Source organism: Episyrphus balteatus, chromosome 2 (genome assembly GCF_945859705.1).
Source record: "Episyrphus balteatus chromosome 2, idEpiBalt1.1, whole genome shotgun sequence".
Lineage (NCBI taxonomy): Eukaryota > Metazoa > Arthropoda > Insecta > Diptera > Syrphidae > Episyrphus > Episyrphus balteatus.
Window position 1 is genome coordinate 114556883 of NC_079135.1, and position 23566 is coordinate 114580448.

At 29.9% G+C, this 23566-nt stretch overlaps 1 long non-coding RNA gene across 1 annotated transcript in view; it reads right to left on the reverse strand.

Annotated features, from left to right (window-relative positions):
• The window catches only part of LOC129908503 (uncharacterized), a 65088-nt gene extending 44415 nt beyond the window's left edge, over positions 1-20673 (reverse strand). The window contains exons 1-2 of the long non-coding RNA XR_008771290.1: positions 20594-20673; positions 1026-1057 (exon numbers count right to left, since the gene is read on the reverse strand). This is a non-coding gene — a long non-coding RNA (uncharacterized LOC129908503). The remainder of the gene's footprint in view (positions 1-1025; positions 1058-20593) is intronic.
• Between the last annotated feature and the right edge of the window lie 2893 nt (positions 20674-23566).

Genomic DNA, 23566 nt, shown 5'->3' on the forward strand with positions numbered 1-23566 from the left:
AAAAATATAAATTTTAGTTCATGAGCCTTACTCGTTACTCCTCAATGGCGCAATATAAGAAAACTTAAGATATCTAAATTATAACCAACGATCAAGCATGATGCTTCTAACGATACATTTTTTTCTCACAATGTGGCAAGTAGTTAAAAAACTCTTAAATTTAAGTTATTTTCAGAATTTATTCCTTAAAACACAACTTTCGTAGAGAAAAGTCTTTAAAGTTGCGCATTGACTAGAAGAGGGACCAAAATGCTGGTTTTCAAAATTCTGCTTCTTTAACAAAAAAATCTGTTTTTCAAAACTCAGCTTTTTTTCTATTCTGTCTTTCAAAATTCTGCTTTCAAAATTCTGCCAGCATATATTTGAACAAAAAAATTCCGGTTTTTTTATAGCTTATGATTGCTAAAGAAAAATACACTTCATTAATGTAATTCAACATTAGTACTTTTCTAAGCAAAGATTTTTTGTTAAACTGTAGCAAATATTTTTTTAAATTCATAGAATAACTTTCTTTCAACTACATATTAGAAACAATGTTGTATGATACAAAATATTCTTTTTTTAATTAATTTTTTTGAATATCCATTTTTATTTGATAAATTAATAAATCAATTATTTTTTGAAAATATGTAATATTAAAACCACTTTCTTAATATTCTCAAATTTATTGATTTTTCAAACAAATAATTAATATGCATACCTACAAAAATTACAAAGTATGTAAGTAAGTAAGAAAATAAGCAGAACATTTTGAGAGAAGGTGGTTTTACAGAATTCTGCAAAAAATTAAAAAGGGTTCGGAAAGTGTTAAAAAAACGCGCGCTTTTTGCAGAATTTTGTAAAACAGAATTATGAAAAGCAGAATTTTAGCAGAATTTTGAAAAGCAGAATTTTAAAAGCAAAATTTTGACAAGAGAATTTGGACCCCGGCAGAATTTTGACCCCAATCCAATAGAAAATAAAATGCATTTATTTAAGTTAAAATTTGTAAATACATAGTTTTATCAGTTTAAAAGTTTACTCACATTTTAGTTGTTATTATCTTTTAAAGTTGAAGCTGAAATAAAAAAAATTAAACAAAAATGTATTTTTATGATAATTTTTTTTTAAGAATGTTGATCTAAAATATATAAACGCTTAAATTGAGTGTAACTGACCACTCCCATTACATTTCAGGTACCTATATTATTAAGTCAGAAAGTAAACTTCTTAAAAAACTTTATCCCTCCTCTTCCCTATTATATCAAAACCACAGACAAAAAAATGTTCTTTCTGATGTGATACCATTTGACTGAATCGAATTATCCAATATTCATATCACTTCCAAGTGACATCTCTGATCAAGCATTTGTCATTGAAACCTAAAAAAAAAAAAAAAAAAAAAATGAAAAAAGAAACACGCAACATTCGGAAGCGTGAACCCAAAAGCCCAATCACGCAAAAGTGGATTCAACGATACGAGATTTCCTCGGATTTATTTTTTCTCATTCTCCAAAAAAGATATATCAAACCAACAACAGTTGAAAAGAAGAAGAAAAAAGAAAATTCTCAGTGAATCACCTTTGCTCTTGCCATCAAGGATATGAGGGTGATATTCGACACAATAATGATACACCACCATCATGGCACACACAGGATATATGTATGTGTGTATGAGATATCGTAATCCCCAAGGTACTAGAGTAGGACCCAAAAAATCTTCCCTAAAGGCAAAATGAAAAGAGATGTTTCAATCGGCTCATCCTTTCAAGGATGTAATTATTATTACATTTATTGAAGGCTTATCGATGGTATAAGTCAAAATCAGAGGGGTTTAGTAGGTATTTCTCTCATGATGTCTATATAAAGATTTTGTAATTTCATTTTTTTTTTTTTTACTTTTTAATTTAAAGCCAAAAAATGAATGAAAATCGTGTTAAAGGTGAATCCTTCTTCATTGGAAATTATGCCATCAGAAAGGACCTCTCCTTTTCGATTCCAATAAATTTTTCATTAATTCCTCCCCGACTGACAGGCGCTGTACCATTAACGAGACTTATTTCACCATCAGTCTTTTGGGTACCTTCTTCGTTCGTTCGCCGAGACGCAAAAGCATCCTTCTACCAATTCCTTCACATCCACCTGGGTTCTTCTTCCGCTCGACGGAAAAGTAATTTGAAGAAAAAGAAGTATCCCAGCACTCTCACCCGGACGTCAGTAAATTTTAGAAGACGACCTCGAGTCCTTAAAGGAGTTCTCCTCCACCCAGAATTACTGAGGTGGGAGGGAAAAGTTTTTTTTTTTTGTTTGTTGTTTAATTTTATTTTTTTGTTTTTTGTTTATGTCAGTCTTCTTTCGGGTCGTATTTAAAATGAAACCCGTTGGAACTTTAATGAAAGGACAATCAGAGGAAATTTCTTTTTTTGTTCTTGGTGTTTGGGATGAAAAAAAAAAAATTATAAAACAAAACTAACTCTAAAGCCAGTTAGCTTATGAAATAGAGTTCAGTCTGGATGATCTTACAGTAGAAAAAAAATGTTGAAAAAAAAATGGGTATACAGTCATATCAGAAAGTATAGTAACGTTAAATTTGTAGAGGTAAAAATTGCTACCCTCAATAATTTCAAACAAAAAAAAAAAAACATTGTCTAAAGAAAGTCAATTGACAAACCCCTTACACTGTGAAACGAATCTAACTTTGGTTCTAGAAAACTTATCAACAAGAAACTACTTACAAAGCACAAAAAACCAAAACAATGTGAAGTAGAAGTAAATTTAGCTCAAAGCGCTTTTATAAAGTTGTCATAAACCAAAAATTTAAAGATTCATTGGAAATTTACAACTTAATTTGATTTTAATTCCTAATTAGCTGAAACTAATTACATCGAATTTTGATTGATAAAGTATTTTTAATCTACATATATCCTTTAGGCAACAAAATTTTACATCGAAGTTGAGAAGTTGAGTACCACTATAATACTCCCTTGAAGAATTCTCTGTCAATTAGAGGTTTCAGTTAAAATTAAAAAAAAAAATTACGACGAGGTTGCCCTTTCTTTCAAGACCATGATTAAAGATCTTTAAAAAAAAAACAATTATCAATAAGAGACACTAGTATGTACTTGCGAAACTCAGTTTAATTGTTAAGTAGCACTTCGAAAAAAAGATATGCATTTTTGAAAAAAAAACAGGCTCTTATTCTTGTCGTCTAGTTTCAAATCGAGCTTATTTGAATGAAAACATTTTGTTCACTTGGTCTTCGAATTCAGAAAAAAATAAAATGCACGACTGGGTCGCACGAACTTGCTCTTAGAGTTCAAGTTGCTTAAGTTCTTAAGACTTTTTATATAGAAACTTGGGAAATGTAGGTATATAAAAACATAAAAAAAAAACAAATAAAAAAAAATAAAATTCATTTTTCAAAAAAATAAAACAATATCTGAAATCAAATCGCCCCACAAAACAAGTACGCAGTTTTATTTGATATATTAAGGTGCATTTTTAGAAAAAAAAATTTTTTTAAATCGTTAGAGCCGTTTTTTAAAAAACTATTTTTTTTATTTTGTAGAAATCACTTATCAACATCTAAAAACAAAATTTCAAAAAAATTCAATGTCCCGTTTTCGAAAATTGGATTTTTCAAAAAAAAATTTTCAAAATTTTTTTAAAAATACAAAATTTATTTTTTTCAAAATTTTATTTTTGGCCTGTATTAAAAGTATGTAAATGCTTTTGTATAAAAAATTTCGTTGAAATACAATATGCAGTTTTGCAGAAAATCCGATTTGAAAAAAGCGGTCCTATGGCAGGTACCGTTAATAATGATTTTCAAAAAAAATTTTTTTCTTAAAAAGATAGACCTTGTTTAAAAACTAACATTTGAATTTTTTTTAACAAAATCGTTGGAGCCGTTTTCGTGAAATTAAACTTTTCCGAAATTTTTGTATGACAGGTACCGTTATTTTTGGTCCAAAAAAATTAATTCCAAAAATCCCTCTGGAGAGTCTCCAAAAACTGCTACATAGCAAGTTTGGAGTCAATCGGTCCATCCGTTTAGGCTCTAGTTCCTTATACAGACAGACAGACAGACGGACTTCCTGGACCCACTTTTTTAGCATTCTCTATCATCTTAATGTCATGGAAAAATGTTATCTCAACTTTTTTTTTTGTACGAATGCATAACTTGATATAAAGTACCTTTATAGCAAGTAAAAATTAATGCACGACTGGGTTGCACGTACTTGAACTTATGTTATTTTTGGTGGAATTTTTTTTTAAATATCTCATCGACATATAAAAACAAATTGTCACTAAAACTCATTGGACGGTTTTGCAAAAAAAAAAAAACTGATTTATCAAACAAATAAAAATTGCACTCTTTTTAAAAAAAAAAACAAAAATAATTTTTTGGAAAATTTTTCTTAATTTTAATATTAAAGTAAGTAAATTGAGTTTACATAAAAAAAATTAATTGAAATTGGTCGTCTCGTTTAGAATGTCAGACATCAAGAAAACTGTTCTAATACTTCTAATAGATAGAAGGACATTCACGAAAATGGGGATAATCTCAAAATGAGGAAAATATGAATATATTTTATTGTTTAAGGACCAATTTCAGAAACATTTGTGTTAGATAGAAAAAATAAAATCTCCGTTATATTGATCATTGTGATTTTTCGGGAAACCGACGAAGTTACGAATACCAGAGTTACGGGCGACAGAGTTACGAGCGTCAAAGTTACGCGAAACCGAAGTAACGAAAAACTTGAGTTACGAATTCTAAAGTTATGAATAGAAAAAAAAAACATGAGTATACTTATGTAAGTTTGGGGGACATAATTGAATTTAACTTCTTATTTGTCCAACTAATATTGCAAATACGTATTTTTTTTTTCTATTAATTAATATAATTATTCATAGCGTATTTTGTAATACCCACTTTGTTTATATTTATATTAAAATAATAACCAAACCACCCCTTGTTTTTACAGACGTTATTTTGGTGTGGTGAACTGTTGTTGCAATTGTTGCCAACCCAAAAATCACATGTCATATCTTAACATAACTTTAGAATTCGTAACTCTAGTTTTTCGTAACTTCGGTTTCGCGTTACTTTGACGGCCGTAACTCTGTCGAGCGTAACTCTGTTATTCGTAACTCCGTTACCATTTCTGATTTTTCACTTTATCGTGTTCTTTGAATCTTTACGTTAAAACATAGTTGGCAACAATATACCCCTAAAATAGTCAATTTTTGTGTAAATAAATAAGAGAGATGTCAAACTTGTGCTAACTAAAAAAAAAAAAACAGTTATAGTAGAGTAATTAAAGCTCAAAAAATGGCAATACATATTAGGGAACCCGGCCGAACAGCTTAGATGTTGATGATATTTTTTTTCAAACGTCGGTAATGAAAAATAGGTTAAAGTCTTTAGATTAAAAATTGCCGGTGTTGCCGTTTTGATTTTTTAAATTTAATTGAAGATTTTTGTGAACAAAAAAATTTTTTTTTCAAAAATTTTTCTTAAATTTTATAAATTAATTGATGCCAAAAGATTGTCTAAGAAATTTTATTATTTTTCAAATTTTTTTGGGCACTTATTGTTGAGTGTTAAAAAGCAAAAGTCTAAAGTTCTTATTTTCCAAAATCTTTGAGAAAATTAATTATTGCAATGCAAAAATTCTGTTTTTATCAAAGTTTTTATATTTTTTTTTTCAAAACTGTTATATATTACCTTTTCCTCTTCTGAATTGAACTGATAATATCACTGTGCTAGTTCAATAAACCTACAGATGGCGCTCCTATCTACTAAAGATAATTCGAGAATACTGAACACGATGGCGTCCTTAGTTTTTCAAAGTTGGCTCAGTTAAGAAATATTTTGGCCTTTGAAATTTTCTGTTTTAAATCCAAAATCAACGAAAAGGCCCATATAAATTTGGCATTTATTAGTTTTATATCGACGTTTATAGACCAAATATATATGGTCTTTTAGTAGAATTACTGTTTGTAGAAGATATTTTATCAGTAAAATGACTATTTTTTAACTGAGCCAGCTTTCAAAAACTAAGGACACCATCGTGTTCAGTATACTCGAATTATCTTTGGTAGATAAGAGCGCCATCTGTCGGTAAAAAAAATTGCATTTTCAAGCACAGTGTATTTATGGCCAAAAATTTGTTTTAAATAAATTCATATTTTACTACGAAAAAGTTTGAAAAAAAGCCATATAAAATTTTTTAATAACGTTTTTTTTTTTCCAAAATTTTGAGTTGAGGACTATTCTTTCAAAAACTCTTGATTAAATTTAGTAGATTTAAATTTTTTATTAAGAAATGAGATTCTGGGTTTTTAAAAACCCAGAAAACCCAGAAAAAAATATTGTAGGTGTTGCCGTTGTGTTCAAAATATTTTTTTTTGTGTTTGAAGTCAGTTTGTGAGAAAATTGCATTTATCGTTTAAACGATGGAAGATTGGCCCTTACTCCCATATATTTTTTTTTTCCCTAAATTACCTAGAAAATCTTTTGCTATCATTTGTTTTATGAAATTTAAGCAAAAAAATGGTTTTGTTCAAAAAAAAATTAATTTTAGTTTTAAAAAACAATACATCGGCAATTTTTAATCTATATATTTTTAATCTATATAAAATCGTCAAAATCAGAGCTGTTCGGTCGGGTTCCCTAATAATTTGCTTTAGTAACTCCACTATTAAGCGTTTTTTGGGTTTTGTTTTTAAAATTTTTTTTTGTCATTGAATACGAACAGTTTATGATATGAATTTAGCCAAATTTCTTGCTTATACATTATTTAAAAAAAAAATTTAAACGTTTATTCTGTCCGACATTTTGGTGTCGCCATTTTTAATAAAAAAAAATGGTCAGCTTTTTCGTTGAGCCTTTGTCAAAAAATGGTTGCAATGGTAACACTCTGTGCCACACCCTCTGAGATCAGAATCTCTAATTTTAAAATTGTTCTTTTGTATAAACTACCAGCTATACCGTTCTACCAAGCTTCAAAATTCTAGCATACTCAGAAAATGGGCGACTACTATGAATGCAAAACCGAAATTTTTTCTTTATTGTACCTATCATCGATGTGACCTGATCATCAATGTAAAAAATTTCAAAATTTCTATGAGAAATGCATAATTTTATTATCATTTTAGCTTCCGAATACTTGTATTCGTTGAAATTGGATGAGTCATTTTTGTAAAGAAGTCAGAAGTTCAAAACAAAACGGTTTTACTGGTTTTGTTGTAATTTATAAAGATCTCGAATATAATTAAAACTTTATATAAAAACATCTATAACTCGAAAACGAAGCTAAAACAGGAAAATTTGCGTCATAAGTTTTTCAACTTAGAAACTTTTCAGAAACTTAATTTTTTTTTCTGTAGTGGTTGCTATGGGACACCCTGTATACATCCTGTGAAGAAATAGACTAAACGTTGAATTCATCACTTCAACGAAAAGAATTGTTTTTATGATTCCTTGGAAGTTCTCTGATTTCAATTTTATATCTTTGCAGTCTAATCGCATTAATTTTTGAGGACCCCACTGTGTTTGTGTTTTAAATAACCGGCAGCGATTTCATTTCTCAGCAATCCTCCATCACGACAGGCAAAAGTGACATAGTCAATAAAAAAAAAAGAAAACGAGTTTTCAGCTCCCATATATCTACAACACTTTATCACAACAACAACAACTACAATGCCCTAAAGCATCTTCATTATAAAAGGCTAAAGCACCCACAATCAAGGAATCAAGCGGAAAAATATCCTTTCGCCAAAGTCTCGAGTTAAGAAGTCCTACGATGTTGCTGATGCTGCCAACATTCACCATTTGTTTGTTTGTTTGTTAGCTTGCCTTCTGGTGGCGCAATGATGTCCACCAATATTTATGGCCAATGGTGGTGGCGGCGGCGGCGACGGAGTACGGGTACTTGACCCAATGTAATGCAATTAAAATTAATGAATGGCTTTTGTAATTAATATCCCTCGACCCTCTTGGTATCCTCAGCGGAATTTAAATTAGCCATTCGCTAACTTTTCTTATATATTCGCTTGTCTCTGTTTTTTCTTCCTTTTTGCCAAATAAAGTCGAAGAAGTAACTAAGGATCCTAGAAAGATGAGGCAAAAAAAAAAAGGGCGGAAGGACAACCGGGTAGAGGGTTCATTTTCATTTTCATTTTCAACTTGGATCTTCTTTTCTCCCCCAACAACCAACAAAAAAAGGATAAGTAAAACTTTCCTGGAAAAAAAAGAGAGAGAGCTCCTTTTGCTAGCGATGACTTCATTATTTGGCAAATGAATGATGAACGAGAGTGTATAGGTGATACCCAAATCGTTTGTATTTTTGAAGATTTTTTTCGAGTTCCAATTTGTGTTTAAGTTCTTATTATTGTTTTTTTATTTGATGGACTGCTGGTTTTTTTCCCTGGAGGCAACGAGTGGTGGAGGTAGAAATTCCGATGTATCATTCAACTGACGTACTTGAAAAATTCCTCTTGAACACCACCGCCGATCGATTTTTTTTTCATTCCTTCTGTAATGTTTAAAGATTTTAAAGAAAAAACGTTTAAAGGGTGAAATTTATAGCGAACGGTGTTGGACAAGTGGTGTAATTTTGGGTAGTAAACATATTTTTTTGTTTTGTTTTCTCTTCTATCTCTTTTTCTTTTGGTTGGAAGACCAAAATAATGATGCTCTACCATCAACCTTAAAAAGTTGTATACCCTAAGGATATTTCCTTTTTAGATTTTTGTATATTTTTTTTTTTGGGCCATTCTTTGTCGAAAGGCGTTGTCCCGTTATCCAAAAAATTGTTATGGCAGGAAATGATTGTTATGAAAATTTCAAAATAAAAGTATGAAATAAGAATAACGAAGACGGTAACTGTATTACGGCAGCACTTGTTTATGAGAAAATTTAAATTTTAACCCTTTTTTCGGTGAACTGTTGTAAGTGTGGTGGGGGTGAGCAAAATGGCTTAGAGTTTTTGATTGGATTTCTATTTGTTTGATTTCTTACATTTTTTTTGTTTCACTGCTTCAAGGTTTTAATGAGAACAAAATAAATGAGGTCAAGTTTTTAAATTTGATGAAATATTTTGGATCTTTGATGAAGAAAGAATAAAATGCACGACTGGGTTCGAACGTAATTACATGCTCTCATGGTAAAAGTAGCTAAGCTTTTTATTGAACAAAATCGCCAGGGAAAATTTAAATTTTGATATTTTTAAGGAGTTAAAAAAAAATAAAATCTGTTTTTATAATTAATTAAACACCATTTTAAATGATCTTTTACACAAAATCAAGTATGCCATTTGATTTACTGTATAAAAAGGAATTTTTAGAAAAAAAAAAAAATAGTTGGAGCCGTTTTTTAAAAAATAGTTTTTTTTTATGTAAGTAGGTATGCAAATTTTCTAACATTTTTCAAAAAAAAAAAAAAAAAAGTTGGTACATGCCATTTTTAAGAACATAGTATTTAACACATAGAAACGAAATATTGATAAAATTCATTAGCATTTAGCACATTTTCAAAACATTGATTTTTCAAAAAAAAAATTTTTTTTTAATTTTTGAAAAATCCAAAAATGTGTTTTTTTTAAATTAAGTAAAAAAAATGTATATAACGTTAACACTAATGTTTCTGTGGAAAAATTTTGGTCAAAGTCGCCTTTGTCATTTACGAGAAATTCATAAATCAAAAACCGTTAATAACGTACAAAAGTTTTAATCAAAATCGTTATAGAGATTCAATCAACATAAATGAAGTATGTGAGGAAAAAGACTGTAATTGAAACATTAAAAAAAAGAATTAAGTGCAATTTATTGACAGATAGCGCTAATACTATTGTATGCATTTTTATGTTTTTACCAACGATTCAAAGCAAAAAATTCAAGCTTTAAAATGAGACCATGAGACTTTGAACAAAAAGATTTTTATAAATTGAAATTTTTGTTTTTAATATTTTTTACGAATTGATTTGATTCCGTTTTTTTTTTTCTGCTAGTAAGTGTATTAAGTTTGAAGAAAATCACTCCAGGAGTTTACGATGAAGCTCGAAGTACTAACGCTGTTTTCAATTCTCAAAACACTTCTGATAAGCATTTTTTGAAATGGTTCTGAGTTCTAACAGTCTTCACCCTTACGTTTGTTGCAAATCTCCATCCTTCCATGGATCTCCACAATTTTGTAGACCGAATACATTTATTCTTTAACCAATATTTTTTAACTTCAACATCACGAAAGAGTGAAAATATACGTACTATCCACTGACTCCATAATATTGTCTTGTTAAAAAAATGAAAAAAAAAAAAAAAATTATAAATGCAAATTGGTATAATAATCAGGCAAACATGACAGTTTCATTGGAATTTGAATGTCACTCTCATATACACTTCTTCACATACACGAATATATTTGAACGGACAAAAATATAATTGTCCCTGAACCAGAAACGCTTGTAAATAACATTTCCGGTGATTTCATTAGTGCCATTGCACCGAACACAGCTTGTGTTCACTTTGAGCTTTTTTGATATAGTAAAACAGGACATTCATATAATATAGACAGACATAGGTTTTCCTTTTTTCAACTGTTCTGTTTTTAAGGCTTTTTCGTTGAACACAACCAATTTTCGGGGGACAATTCGATTAGTGAGTGACCACACATGTACGTCTGGTAATCATCTGGTTGTATCCTTTTCCGTTTTAATAGAGTTTTTTGGTTTGTAACGAATAAAATACAAAAAAAAAAAAAAAAACTGAATACGTAGTAACCAAAGAGATAAGGACATCAGATTTATTTATTTTTTTGGAAAGTTTGATTTTTTTTTATATTTAAAAAATGAAGAAAAAAAAATGAAATGCAATTGAAATTACTGCAAATCTGTCATCTGAACGAAAATAAATTTGCAATTCAACAATGCATGACTTTGATGAAGAGTTTCTACTTTTAACCGAAAAATTTATTTTCGATTGAATGACAAGAAAATTTTTCAAATTCGAAATTTATATGTAAAATTATATGCAGGTTAGATATTAAAAACATTGATGTAGGCAATTTTGGGAAATTTTTAATTAAAATTGAGATTGTTTACAAAAAACGTATTAAAAATTAGTGATTTTTTTAAGCTCGAAGCAGTAATTTTTTTTTTTTTTTGTATGTGTCCCAAAGTGTGCACTACACACAAACAAAACCCACTTATTTCTGAGGTGATTCTGATTCTGAAAACTTATGGGGAAATTTTCTGGCTTTGTCGCTTTGTTTCGATTCTTGATTTTATCTTTTTAAACCAAGTAGCTATGCAATTTTAATTTTTGTATTACAAATATTTAAGAAAACAAATTTCAAAATTTGTTGAAGCGTTTTGAAGAAAAAATTGATTTTTATGTATAAAAAATTTTCAAACAAACTTAAAAATAAATAGGTAAGCCATTAAAAATGAAATACAGTTTCGAAACTGTTCATTTTGTACCCGATTAGATTATTTACGAAATTTTGATAAGAAATGTAAAAAAATACAAAATACGAACATATTTAGTTTAATAAAATCAAATGATTGTCATATGCTGCAATTTTGAAAATATTTTTTATATAAAAATAATAGTCGACACATGTGTGCAATTCACACGTGATTGAAGTGAAACCTTAAAAATCATTTTAAAAAAATCGAAAAAAAATAACTTTTTTTTATTCCATCACTTTTTTTATATGACAACCTACAATAAATTTTATAACATCTGAAAGCTTATTATTTCAGCTCAAAATATTTATATTGACAATGACTATACAACAACTACAAAAAGAGCTAGAATTTTTTTAACCCAATTAGTTTTCATAAAAAAAAAGCAAAACAATCAATATCTCTTCTCTTCTAACGCTATTAAATCCATTTTTTAAAAGACAACCTTTTATATATTTTTTATCATTATTATTTCACCTTTTATATGACGCTTCAATCATATTCCTACCATGCCTACAAAAAAAGTAAGAATTTTTCTAAGCCAACCATGTCGAAATTTCAAACTGAGATTACGGTACTTCCTCTACTGCTGGCTGGTCATAGGCAACAAATCTTCACAATTGTTTTGAGGTATTTTTCAAGTTTTTCAATTTAAGATTATATAACTTGTAGAGCACATACCGTTATGTGTGATATATTAAATGAAATGTAATATTATCAGCATGCGTATCGAAGTTAAATAAATTTGTAATGTGTTCTAGATCAAAAGATATAACGTGTTAATTAATTGAATTTTTTCACAATCATATTTTATTTAATTACTACTGTATAAATTTCATTCATCTATCTATTAAAACAAAAAAGTTATGATCAATTGATTTTTCGTGTCGCTTTTTCGTTTCATCTTGTTTCAAATCACTACGATACTAAAGAAGTTTTCACTTCAAAAAACTTAATTATTGGAAAATTTTGTAAAATTTTAATAAGTATAAATTTAATAGGAAGCATTTTACCAACTTCCAGGTTCAGCTTTTGTATGCCTTGTTCTAATGAGATTATTTTAATATACCTTGACGACCAACAAATCTAAAAGATTTTTAAGAGAAGCACAAAGACTCAAATGCTTCATAAACCACTTTTGGATAACTTTTAGATGTGGTATTTTCGGAGAATTTTGAGAAATCTATGTGATTTTTGTCTATAGTAGATTCTTTATTTTAACTGCACAATAAGCTAGGGAGTTTCGGAGTTTCTTTTAGAGCCGTTTGCTGAAACGAAACTTAAGAATTTAAGTTCTACATAAAATCTTATGTGACAGTTTACGCAGAGGAAAAAGCAGAGAATAAGAGTTTATGTTTTACTTAAATATTTAAGTTTCGTTTCAGCAAATGACCCTTAATGAGCTTATTGTTTTTTGAAAGCGCTCGCACGTTAAAGTGTTTTTGTACCGATGAAGGATTTGTAAAGTGAAACCCTTTATTTGTCTTCAAGCCTTGGAGGTTGTAGTCATTATTAAGTCCACTTCCCACAAGCATAAAACTATGACCTTTTTAATTTTTTTTAAGTGGTACTTGAATCTAGATTTACTTTAAAGTATAGTTAAAAAGATAACCTGCAATAATCCACCTTACTCGATTAATAACAATAATGCAACAGATGTGTCGCCTGCCGATACTCCTTTTAAAAGAATAAAACACCAATAAGCACTTTCTCATCTTCCTTTCTCGCCAACATAATGCCGATACTGCTACTTGCCGCAATAAAAATTGAAATTGAATCGCCTGTTTCAATGTGACCATATTTTTTTCAAGAAGTGCTATTCGCGGCCACATGAAGCCAGTCTTAAATCACAGCACTCTCATAAAAAAAAACTCCTGATACAGAAGGTTGGTCCTCCAACTCACACTCCCAACCTGTCTCTTAAGTTAGGTCCAATTTCCAGTCTCTGTCTTCATTTATGCCGGAGACATACACCATTACCTTGCCACTTTTTTTTTGTTAACTTCTTTCAAACCAAACTACCAGCCTCTCTTGTTGGAAAATAGCTCTTCCTAAATGGAGTGCTAAAAGTTGAAAAGATTGCGGTCTTGGGTGCAATTAAGCGAGGCGAAATTGAAATTCGTAAAAATTGTATGGCATCGTTTTTTATTGTACCATCACCGCACTTCTCTCTCGCGCTCTTCTTTGCCGTCGTCGTCGGTCGTCCTTTAGCATCGTTGTCGTCGTCATCATCCATTTATATCCGCATCCTTTCGAATCTCCTTGGGGCTGAATTTACTCCATTCCCCATTATAGTAAGGACAATTTTTTTTTTTCTGGGTTCTTGTGGATATCCCATTGCCAGAACACAATTGCTGGTTAAAGCATATTTCGTGGTATGACACCGCTTTGGTATAATTTTGTTGCCAACCAGTGTCGAGACTGCCGCCGCCGTCAACCCTTTGTTTGTGTGTTAACTTTGTGGGTGGATGATATAAAGGTGATGAGGATTTGGGTGTGATGTGGTAGGTACTCTCCACAAGGATATTCGACTGTAAATGGCTCATTTTGCACGTCCGCACTTAAATGGCAACACGTGACTCTATCGTTTTCGACAGTGTCCTGTGTGCTTGTGCAGCAGTCTTCCTGTCTGTTATTATTGCTTCTTTTATTTTATATAATTCTTTTGAAGGATCAGGACCCTTACAACAGTATATAGTGGCGCAATTCTATAGTACCTATAGTTGAAGGGGGATATTCAAGTAAGGTAAGGTCGCATATTATAGTGTGACCATGTTATCCTTTTGCAACTTTTTATGATTGGCCTTTTTTTCACTTCCTGTTTCTCTCCTCCCACCTTTTGGTTAACTACGAGAAAAGAACAATTCTAGGAAGAGAGAATTCAACAAGCCAATTCAAAAGGACTGTGTTCAAAAGTGAGCAAAAAAAAAAAAAAAAATAAAAATGGATGACAGAAAAATGTGCACAGATACACTCGACTCGACTCGACTACTGTTTCACAGTGCTAGAACAACAATTATGGCTTGGGTAGAAACCATGATTTAGAATTCCTTTGGTTGCATATTCGTTTTCTCTTGTATTGTTCATTCTTTTCTTCTTTTTTTTGGTTTATTAAAATTTTTTCAGATTTTTTTTCCCCACTTGTTACATTTTTTTGTAATGTTTTTTTTTTTTTATTTCTTTAAGAGAATTTATTTCACTTGACAAGTGCGACAAAGTGTCACTGAAAAGTTAGTTTGGTTTTTGCTGAAAGAATATTCTGAATTGGAAAGAGAACCACGTAAATACATTTGAAAATAGTTTCAATTTTGTATTTTTTCTTCTCTGATTAATTTTACAAATTATGTTAATAACAAAATGTTTTAAAAAAGATTTTTGATTTTAAAATTTTTTATTATTTTTATTGTGGATATAAGGGCGTTCCTAGAGCAACCTATGATAGTTGAATGAAATGGGATCGGGTCAAAATTCTGGCTTCAAAATTCTGCTTTTCAAAATTCTGCTTTTTTAAAGAAAATTCTGTTTTTCAAAATTCTGCTTTTTTTCTATTCTGCTTTTCAAAATTCTGCTTTTTAAAATTCTGCTTTTTAAAATTCTGCTTTTCAAAATTCTGCCAGCATTATACTTGAACAAAAAAATTCTGCCAATTCTGTTTTTTTTTATAGCATATGCGCTGACTAAAGAAAAATACACCTTATTAATGTAATTCAACATTGGCACTTTCCTAAATTTTTTTGTTTAAGTGTCGCAAATATTTTTTAAAATGCATAGACTGACTTTCTTTCAAATAAAATCTATAACTTATTGGAACCGATGTTGTTTGATACAAGATATTCCTTTTCTTATTAAAATTTTTAAATATTCATCTTTATATGACAAATTAAAAAATTTTGAATTATTTTCGGAAATGTTTAGTATTCAAAACCTTTTCTTAATATTTTCAAATTTATTCATTTATAAAACAAAAATTAATATACATTCAAAGAATGCAAATTATGTAGGTAAGTAATCAAATAAACAGATAATTTTTCAAGAAGATGATTTTACAGAATTTTGCAAAAAATTAAAAAAGGTTTTTGAAAATGTTAAAAAGTGCGCGCTTTTGAACATTTCCCAAACCCTTTTTTAATTTTTTGCAGAATTTTGAAAAACGAATTATGAAAAGCAGAATTTTGAAAATCAGAATTTTGAAAAGCAGAATTTTGAAAGCAGAATTTTGTAAAGCAGAATTTTGAAAGCAGAATTTTGACAAAAGAATTTTGTTCCCGGCAGAATTTTGACCCCAACCCGAATGAAATGTCCTTCCCAAGTGATTTTCTGCTGAATATTCACCCCATGATAATCAGAAAATATGTGTCATGGGCATTATTTGTTGGTTTAGGTTGTTTGGAATTAAAATTTGTAGATAAGACGAAGATGTTGGTTTTTTATACCAATCAAATAACAATCGGTTATTATTTTTCCTTAAGTTGGGATAAAATTACCAAAATCTTCCGATTTTGTGTTATTTAACAATTATTTGGAATTTGATAAAATATTTTATCAACAAAAACAAGGAGTTTCAATTGGTAGTCCTGCTTCTCTAATATTAGCAGATATATTAATTTAAGCTTGTTTTTGGTAAAATTCAAAGGAAACCTTAAATTCTTTTCATTCGAAAATTCAGTTTACAGCTGAGTTTGAAAATAATTGAGCATTTTCAAATCTTGATGTTCTGGTTATAAGAAAAAATAATCGATTGATGAGTATAAAAAAAACCAATCAATCAACAGAACGTCTTATAATTTTCTAAAAAGCCTAATCATGTTATTATTAATACGGCCAAAAATTTTATTAAAAGTGTATTGAATGTCAGTGATATTATCTTTCATAAAAAAAAAACATAAAAATAATTATGGACACACTTCCTACTATCAAATTTTTAAAATAAATAAAATATTTTCAAAACTTTATTGTTTTTAAACTTAAAAGGCAAAAAAGGCCAAAAATAAGAAATCAAATATTGTCTATAAGATAAAATGTTTAGGGGATGGAACAAAAAATTTTTGTTCAGTTTATGTAGGAACTTCAATTCAAAAACTTAAGAATCAAAGCTGGTCATAGATCAGCTGATATAAACAGTTTGAATTCACAAAAAAAAAAACAGCTTTAGCTTTGCCTTGTTTGAATGAAAAACATAGACCATATTTCAATAACGTAGATATTTTACAGACTGAGCACACTATAATAAAAGAATGTTGCTAGAAATGCTCGATATCTTAGATACAGAAAATACTGTTAATAAAAGACCAGATTGTGGCTCAGCAATATTTATAGTCAATTTGTTACAAGAGGCATTTTGGGTTAAATTTGATTCTGTAGGCTAGATTTGATAACAAATTTTGAGTTTACTGTCAAATAATTTTGTGTATGTATGTATGTATTTTGAAATTTTGAAGATTTAAAACGTCTTTTTCAAGACTTTGAATTTAGTAGAATTTTCAAATTAAAGAAAGCATCCAAAAATAAAACAAATAATTTTAAGAAAACTCTTAAAATTCAATATATAGATAGAATACAGTAAGGTCCATTTTTTTCACTCGGAGTTGAACATAACTTGAGGATTTTGATCCTCAACTTCCGAATTTGGTTTTATTCACTTCAAGTTGACATTTTCAACTTTTGATTTTAAACTCGAGAGTTAATCAACTTGCAGTTTCCTCAACTTCCCTAAAAAGTAGAAGTTTCCCAACTAAACATGAGAGTTTGCTTCAGATTTTGTTTTTTTCATTTTTCTGTCAAAATTTTGTTGGCTGTTTCAAATTTTAATTTAAATAAAAGACAGATTTTAATAAATATAACAGGGATATTTTTCAAACTTGAAGTTGACCAAATTTAGATCTTCAACTGGAGAGTTGAGAAAATAATGATTAGTGAATTAAAAGACATTACAACTTGCGTTTAGGCTCTCGAGTTAAAGTCAACTCTCAAGTTGGCAAACTCGAAAGTTTGCTTCAAGTTAAGCAATAGTGAAAAAAAAAAATGGCCCGAAGTAGGTACATTTGATTCTTGTATTTATTAGATTTTTTTGATTTTTTACAACTTTTAGAGCCCCGAAGAAGAACTTAAACATGTTCGAAACATCGACGAAGACTTAAAAAAATTCAATAACGACCTAAAGCCCGCTTAGTATTTAAAACATTTTTTTTTTCAATTAACTCCTTTGTATTTTAAAAAATAGTGATAATTCTGTAATTTACTTCAATTCATAAAAGTATGCAATTTTTCATCAATTTTTTCTTACTGCGTTATCACGTTAACCGACTTGTGCACAAAACCATTTTTAATAGCTAATCCATTAGAGTTAATCCATCGGTATCAATAGTTCACAACTTTAATAGAATAACTTGATGCCAAACTTTATCAAAAGCCTTTGAAATTATTATAACTTTTAATTGTTGGAAAAACAATTTTTGCCTGATTTTTAAATTGGGACCCGTTAAAATTTCGCCCATTGTCAAGTGCAATAAATCCGAATTTTGAAATTCGGTGTTATATTTCATGGCACCTTTTGATCAACAAAAAAATATTTGTTTGTAAAAAGCTAAAATCACCTTAAATTGGTTGGATTAACAGTTCAAAATCAGAACTATATTAAAAAAAAAAAACTTTCTCACAAATCTTTAAAGGGCAAATAAAGATTTTCATAAATATTTATTAGAAAAAAAGTTACACATACGCCATAGAGATCCGTAATTAATTGTTTACTTAATAGTAAGACAATATCATTTTTGATAACTGTCAAAATCATTTAGTTGTAGAGTCAAAATTTTTCTCTAAATTATCACAATCCAAAGCAAACACAACCAATAATTTTTGTTTATCGAAATAGAAAACAAAAATTAATGGAAAAAAAAATTAATGTGTACTTACATTTTGTAGTACCTAATTTCGATATAGGTACACATATAAATCATTGACTTACTTTTCTTACCCAACTCTCAAAAAAACTCCATGACTACAAGTTAGAATAGAAGAGAAATAGGCAAACATTGTAGGATCTTATTATTTTTTTAAAAGAAATTGCAAGGGGCTATTTTTGGAAAAATTCAATAATTCAATGACCCAATTCTTGTTGAATTTATTTTTTAATATCCAATTCAGGTCAATTAAGTCAAAAAAGGTTTTTTGTTTATTTTTTTTTTCCTAAATTAACAATACCTGAAATATGGAATATTTTTTTAACCACCAAGGAATTTTAAAAATAAATCAGTTAATTGGAAATTGGAGGCACTAAATAAAAAATAGAAAAAGGTACAATAAATATGATAAGTCCCATCTGATAGTAAATTTTGTTGCTAATGACTTTTTGAACTGAAATAAATACGAAGAAAAAATAAACTTTTAAAAAGGACTAAATTAAGAGTGATTTTGATGCCGCAAGTGCTATTATTTTGTTGTTGTTCTTTTTTTGCTTTTCCTCTACTAAATCAGATTTACGATGCTGATATTCCAAAAAAAAAAAACTTCTACAAAATTAAAACCTTCTATCTTTTTCGCAAGACTCTCCTTCAAAAAACTTAAACCAAAAAAAGCTATTTTCTCAGCATTTCATAAAGAAGAAGGAAGAAGAAAAAAAATACAACTTCGAGTAATGAATCAAAAACAATTTTCATATTTTTCTTAATTAATCTTCTTTTTAGAATGAATTTCGCTTACATTTTTGCAGATAGAAAGCAAAACGAACAAGAGCAAAAAAAAAAAAAACAAATAAAAGAAAAAAAAACAGATAAAGAATGAAAAGCTAGAAGTTTGAGATAGATGATGGTGAAGTTACTCTGTCATGACGATGTTAAATGGTCCTAGACATAAAAAAAAAAATCCAATTGAAAAAAAAAACAACAACAAATTAAAAAAAAAAAAGAAAAAAACAATGGCAAACGTACGTAGACAATCAGCTGATTAAAGCGTGCACTTTGTTCAGGATCTAAAAAAAATAAAAAAAAAGGAAGCAATATGAAAGCAGGACGAAAATGATGATGGAAAAGTAAAAGAGAATAGTCCAAGTCCAAGCAAACTTTATGAAGTGCGAAGAAAACTTTCAGGAAATTTTCATTCATCCCAAAAACCTAGGAAGGAAAAATTTTCCATCACAGGATTTACTTTTCGCCTCAAGCAAAAAAAAAAAAAAATGATAGAAAAAAGAAAAGACGTTGTGAAGTGAAACTTATTTGGTCCTAAAAGGATATGACTCTGCACCAGCAGCCGGAGAGCCACAGTGGCAGCAGCAGCAACAGCCAACACACACAAAGTGCAAGTGAGTAACTTTACACGCCGGCAGCAGTCATCTGCCATACCACCACCGCAATCCGCCTCAAAGTCAATCGGGTAATGTGCAAAGAAAGTTTAGACCAAAAGTCCAAGAAAAAGGAATGAGGACATTATATCCTGTGCGCGCCACACTTGGGAGTAAATTATTTAGGAGGATACTCTTTCTTTCGCAGCGCGAGCAGAAAACTGCACTCATTTATCCTGCAATTAATCATGATTACGATGGAGTCCTTTTTTTTTTCTTTCATTTTTTTTTTCTTCATTCATCTATTTCTTACTCCTGCCAGGCTGTCTGGTATATCAGAGAAGATACAAGATAAAGAAAAAAGAGAATCGCTTTTCTTATCCCAAGATGTTTGGCAAGGACATTGAATCAATTTGTTTTATGTTATGTTTTTTTTGCCTTTCCTTTCCCTCCCTTCGGTCCAATGGTGTATTGTTGCGATGCTTTCTTAGACTTCCTTGTTATATTGTAGTCCCTACAAGGATCTCGCTCGGGGAGAGAGTGTTTTGTGCTGGCCACCACCAGCCCCACCCTGGTACCTTTTATTGAGCAATTAATCACAACGTGTCCTGCATGCGAAATTGACCAAACGTGATTTCAGCAGATTGCATGACGACGATTACCAGCGATGACGACGGGGATTTGTCGTCGTCGTCGTCGGTCGCCCCCAAAGGACTTTTTACTCAAGCAAATGGGCGGGATTTTTGTTTTTACGGAATACATAATTAGGTTGGAAATATTTTTGTTGTTGTTGTAGTTAGGGTGGGTTAAGAGAGAGAGGGGATGGAGATAAATGAATAAGAATACAGGAATTATTTTAATTTACCTTATGGTCAATAAATTGGCGTACATACTTCCGCAAACCGGATATTGTAAACTCGTTTTATGTCCTTTAATCATTTTTAAGTTTTTTTTTTTTAATAATTCACATTTACTTATCACTTATCAATTATTTATGAGATTGAAAAATTATTTTCGTTTATTGTATATTAAATTTTAGAGGAGCACAAAAATTCTATCACATCATTTTTTAATAGTTTAGTTGGATTCCTAAAATATCTTGGTATATTGAAGAAAAGTTAATAGTTAAGCGAACGCCAAACCGTTTCGGGACGCGTCAACTATCCAACTGAGGTTCCAACATCCTTGCAATTCACCTCATCCGATGATATATATTTTTTGCCCCAGAGTTTATAGAATTCGATTTCTTTTATCCGGAAGCGGGAGGCACCCAATATAAGGTAGGTTCTGGATGTTCATGAAAATGATTGCCGGCATTTGAAATAATACACACACACACAAACATAAACAAACACATTCATAATATTCTCATATATATTTTAGTAGTTTTGTGATGTTATTTTTTTTTTTTTTTGTAATAATTAGGGAGCATCCTTTTGGTGTATAGAGAAATGAAAATTATGTTGGAATGGTAGGAATTGTGTGAACTCGTTGTCCTGTTGCATTTTTTGAAGCACTTTGCTATGGTGTTTGTGTGTGTGTCTATTGTAGCCCCTTTAGCAACAGGTCACACAAATAGGGTATTTTTTTGTGTGTATGCGTGGAATAGTAGGGACTCTTATACATTTAAAAGTTGTTTTGGTGTTGGTAGGAGTGGAGAATTGAAGTGAAGTCATGCGCTAAGTACAGAGTACAAATAATGTAGGAGAAATTATCATCGATATGTATGCAGAGATAGTTTAAAATAATATTTGAAAATATTTTTTTGTTTTTTTTTTTTTGTTAAATCGGTTATGCAATTTTGATTAAAAAGGAAAAGAATTTAGAGAAAAGATATTAAAAAATGTACATATTAAAAGTGACTTGACTGCAAGTTTTATAGAGACAAAAAACTGCAATCAAATTAATTCTTATCCCAGAGCTTAAAGTTAAAAAATTATTTTTTTAATTGAAATCGAATGATTTTTTAGACATTAAAAACCGATGAGTCTTAAATAATCTACATTTCAGTTTCGAAAAGATTTTAAAGAAGCAACATTCTACCTTCTTTAAGGTTTCTGTTTAAGGGAAAGCAGAAGTTAAGCTACTTTTATATTAGTTTTTACCGAAAATAATAGAATGCAAACAAAAGTCTTTTCGAAGAAGATGAAAAATAGAGAAATATTTAAGAAGGATTTTTGTTAACTTGAGTTTAGCACTTGCTGCAAGGCTTTTGACCACACCTCAGCCTAAGTTATGAAGTTAGCGAAGTGATTCCAAAAATAAGTAACGTAAGTGGTGAAGGAAAACAAACATATTTAAAGAAAAAAAAAAAAAAAATAGTTGCGTATACGCCACAGTGAACATAGAAGATTTAGTAGAGAATTTTTTTCCGAACTCAAAGACTTAGCTAAAGTATTAAATAAAGTATAAAACCCACTTTTTATTAAAAAAAAAAATATAAAAAATACGGCATATAGTTTAGGATATTCAATGTTACCTAAATCAAACCCTCAAAGTAAAAATGAAATAATATTCAAAATGTTGACGCAAGAATTAATGTTTGTAATGTGAAAATTTAAAATTATGTAAGTTATCATTAACTGACTCGGCAGACGTTGTTATGCACCTCCAGCCGGATAGCAAAGTTATATTGATTGGTTATCTTCATTTAGAATTTTGGGTAAGAATAGCGTTATCTGAAGTAGTCGAAATTTTATCTTAAGAAAGATTTGTTAAGAGGAGAAATGTGGCCATTAATTGTTGATGCATTACTTGTTCGTTATTAAGAAGCTAATACAATTATTTCACACCAAATAGTTATTTTCACTACAGTTTAAAAGAAATAATTTCGTAACACATTTCAAATGTCGCCTGAAATAATTTTCTTTACGATTGCACTTTTGAAATGAGAAAATTTAAGAACTTTTCTTCTTAGGCTGTAGAAATTAACAAGTCTCAAAATCGCCAAACATGATTCTTATAAAATTAAACCAAATTGTCAAATGTATCAAATCAAAACTTTCTTTTCTAGATGAACACGGAGATTACTGACGGTCAGCAATTGCTTATCTGTTCATAAAATAAATTTTTTTTTGGAACGACACCCCATAAAGAGGAAGAGTGGCTATCAACTCCTTACCATTCTTATGTGCGTGTGCGTGAATGAAGAGACCTATAATTTAGCGCCGAGTTCCAAATCAGAGATGCACTTATTCATGACAATGAGGTTCAGTCAATTCCTCGAAAGAGACAGTACCCTGAATAAAATAATTATTTTTCATTAGAAGAATAAGTATGTTAAAGCATATACGTGGGAAAGATCCCCTCAGCAACGAGATTACAGCGCTCAATAAAATACGAAGAAGGCGTATTGACACTTTTAGAGGTTTTTGAAAATAAAAAAGGCTAATATTATTGGAGAAAAAATTATGATCGTTTCAAGATAAAAGGTTAGCTCCGTGAGCCAGAACTGCGACTTCAAAATTTTTTAACCAAACTACTCCAATTCGTATGAATTGAATATGACCTAATCTCTAGACCCAGAAAAGATATTAGCAGAATCGTTGCGGTGTGCACAGGACATTGGCCGATAGGGGAACATGCAGCAAAGTTGGGTATACCGCACAATACCTACTGTCGCAGCTGCTTGGACCAGCAAGAAAAAGAAACGGTCTACCATTTCCTATGTCAATGTCCCGCCCTTGCTAGGAATAGAGCACTCTCTCTGGGGAGCGAATTCTTTAATGTCATAGATAACATCTCAGAATCAAAGATCAAAGACTTGATCTCGTTCCTAAATGCAACAAAGTCGATTTAGGACTGCCTAACACTTGTTTTTCCCTTTTTTAAAACCAAT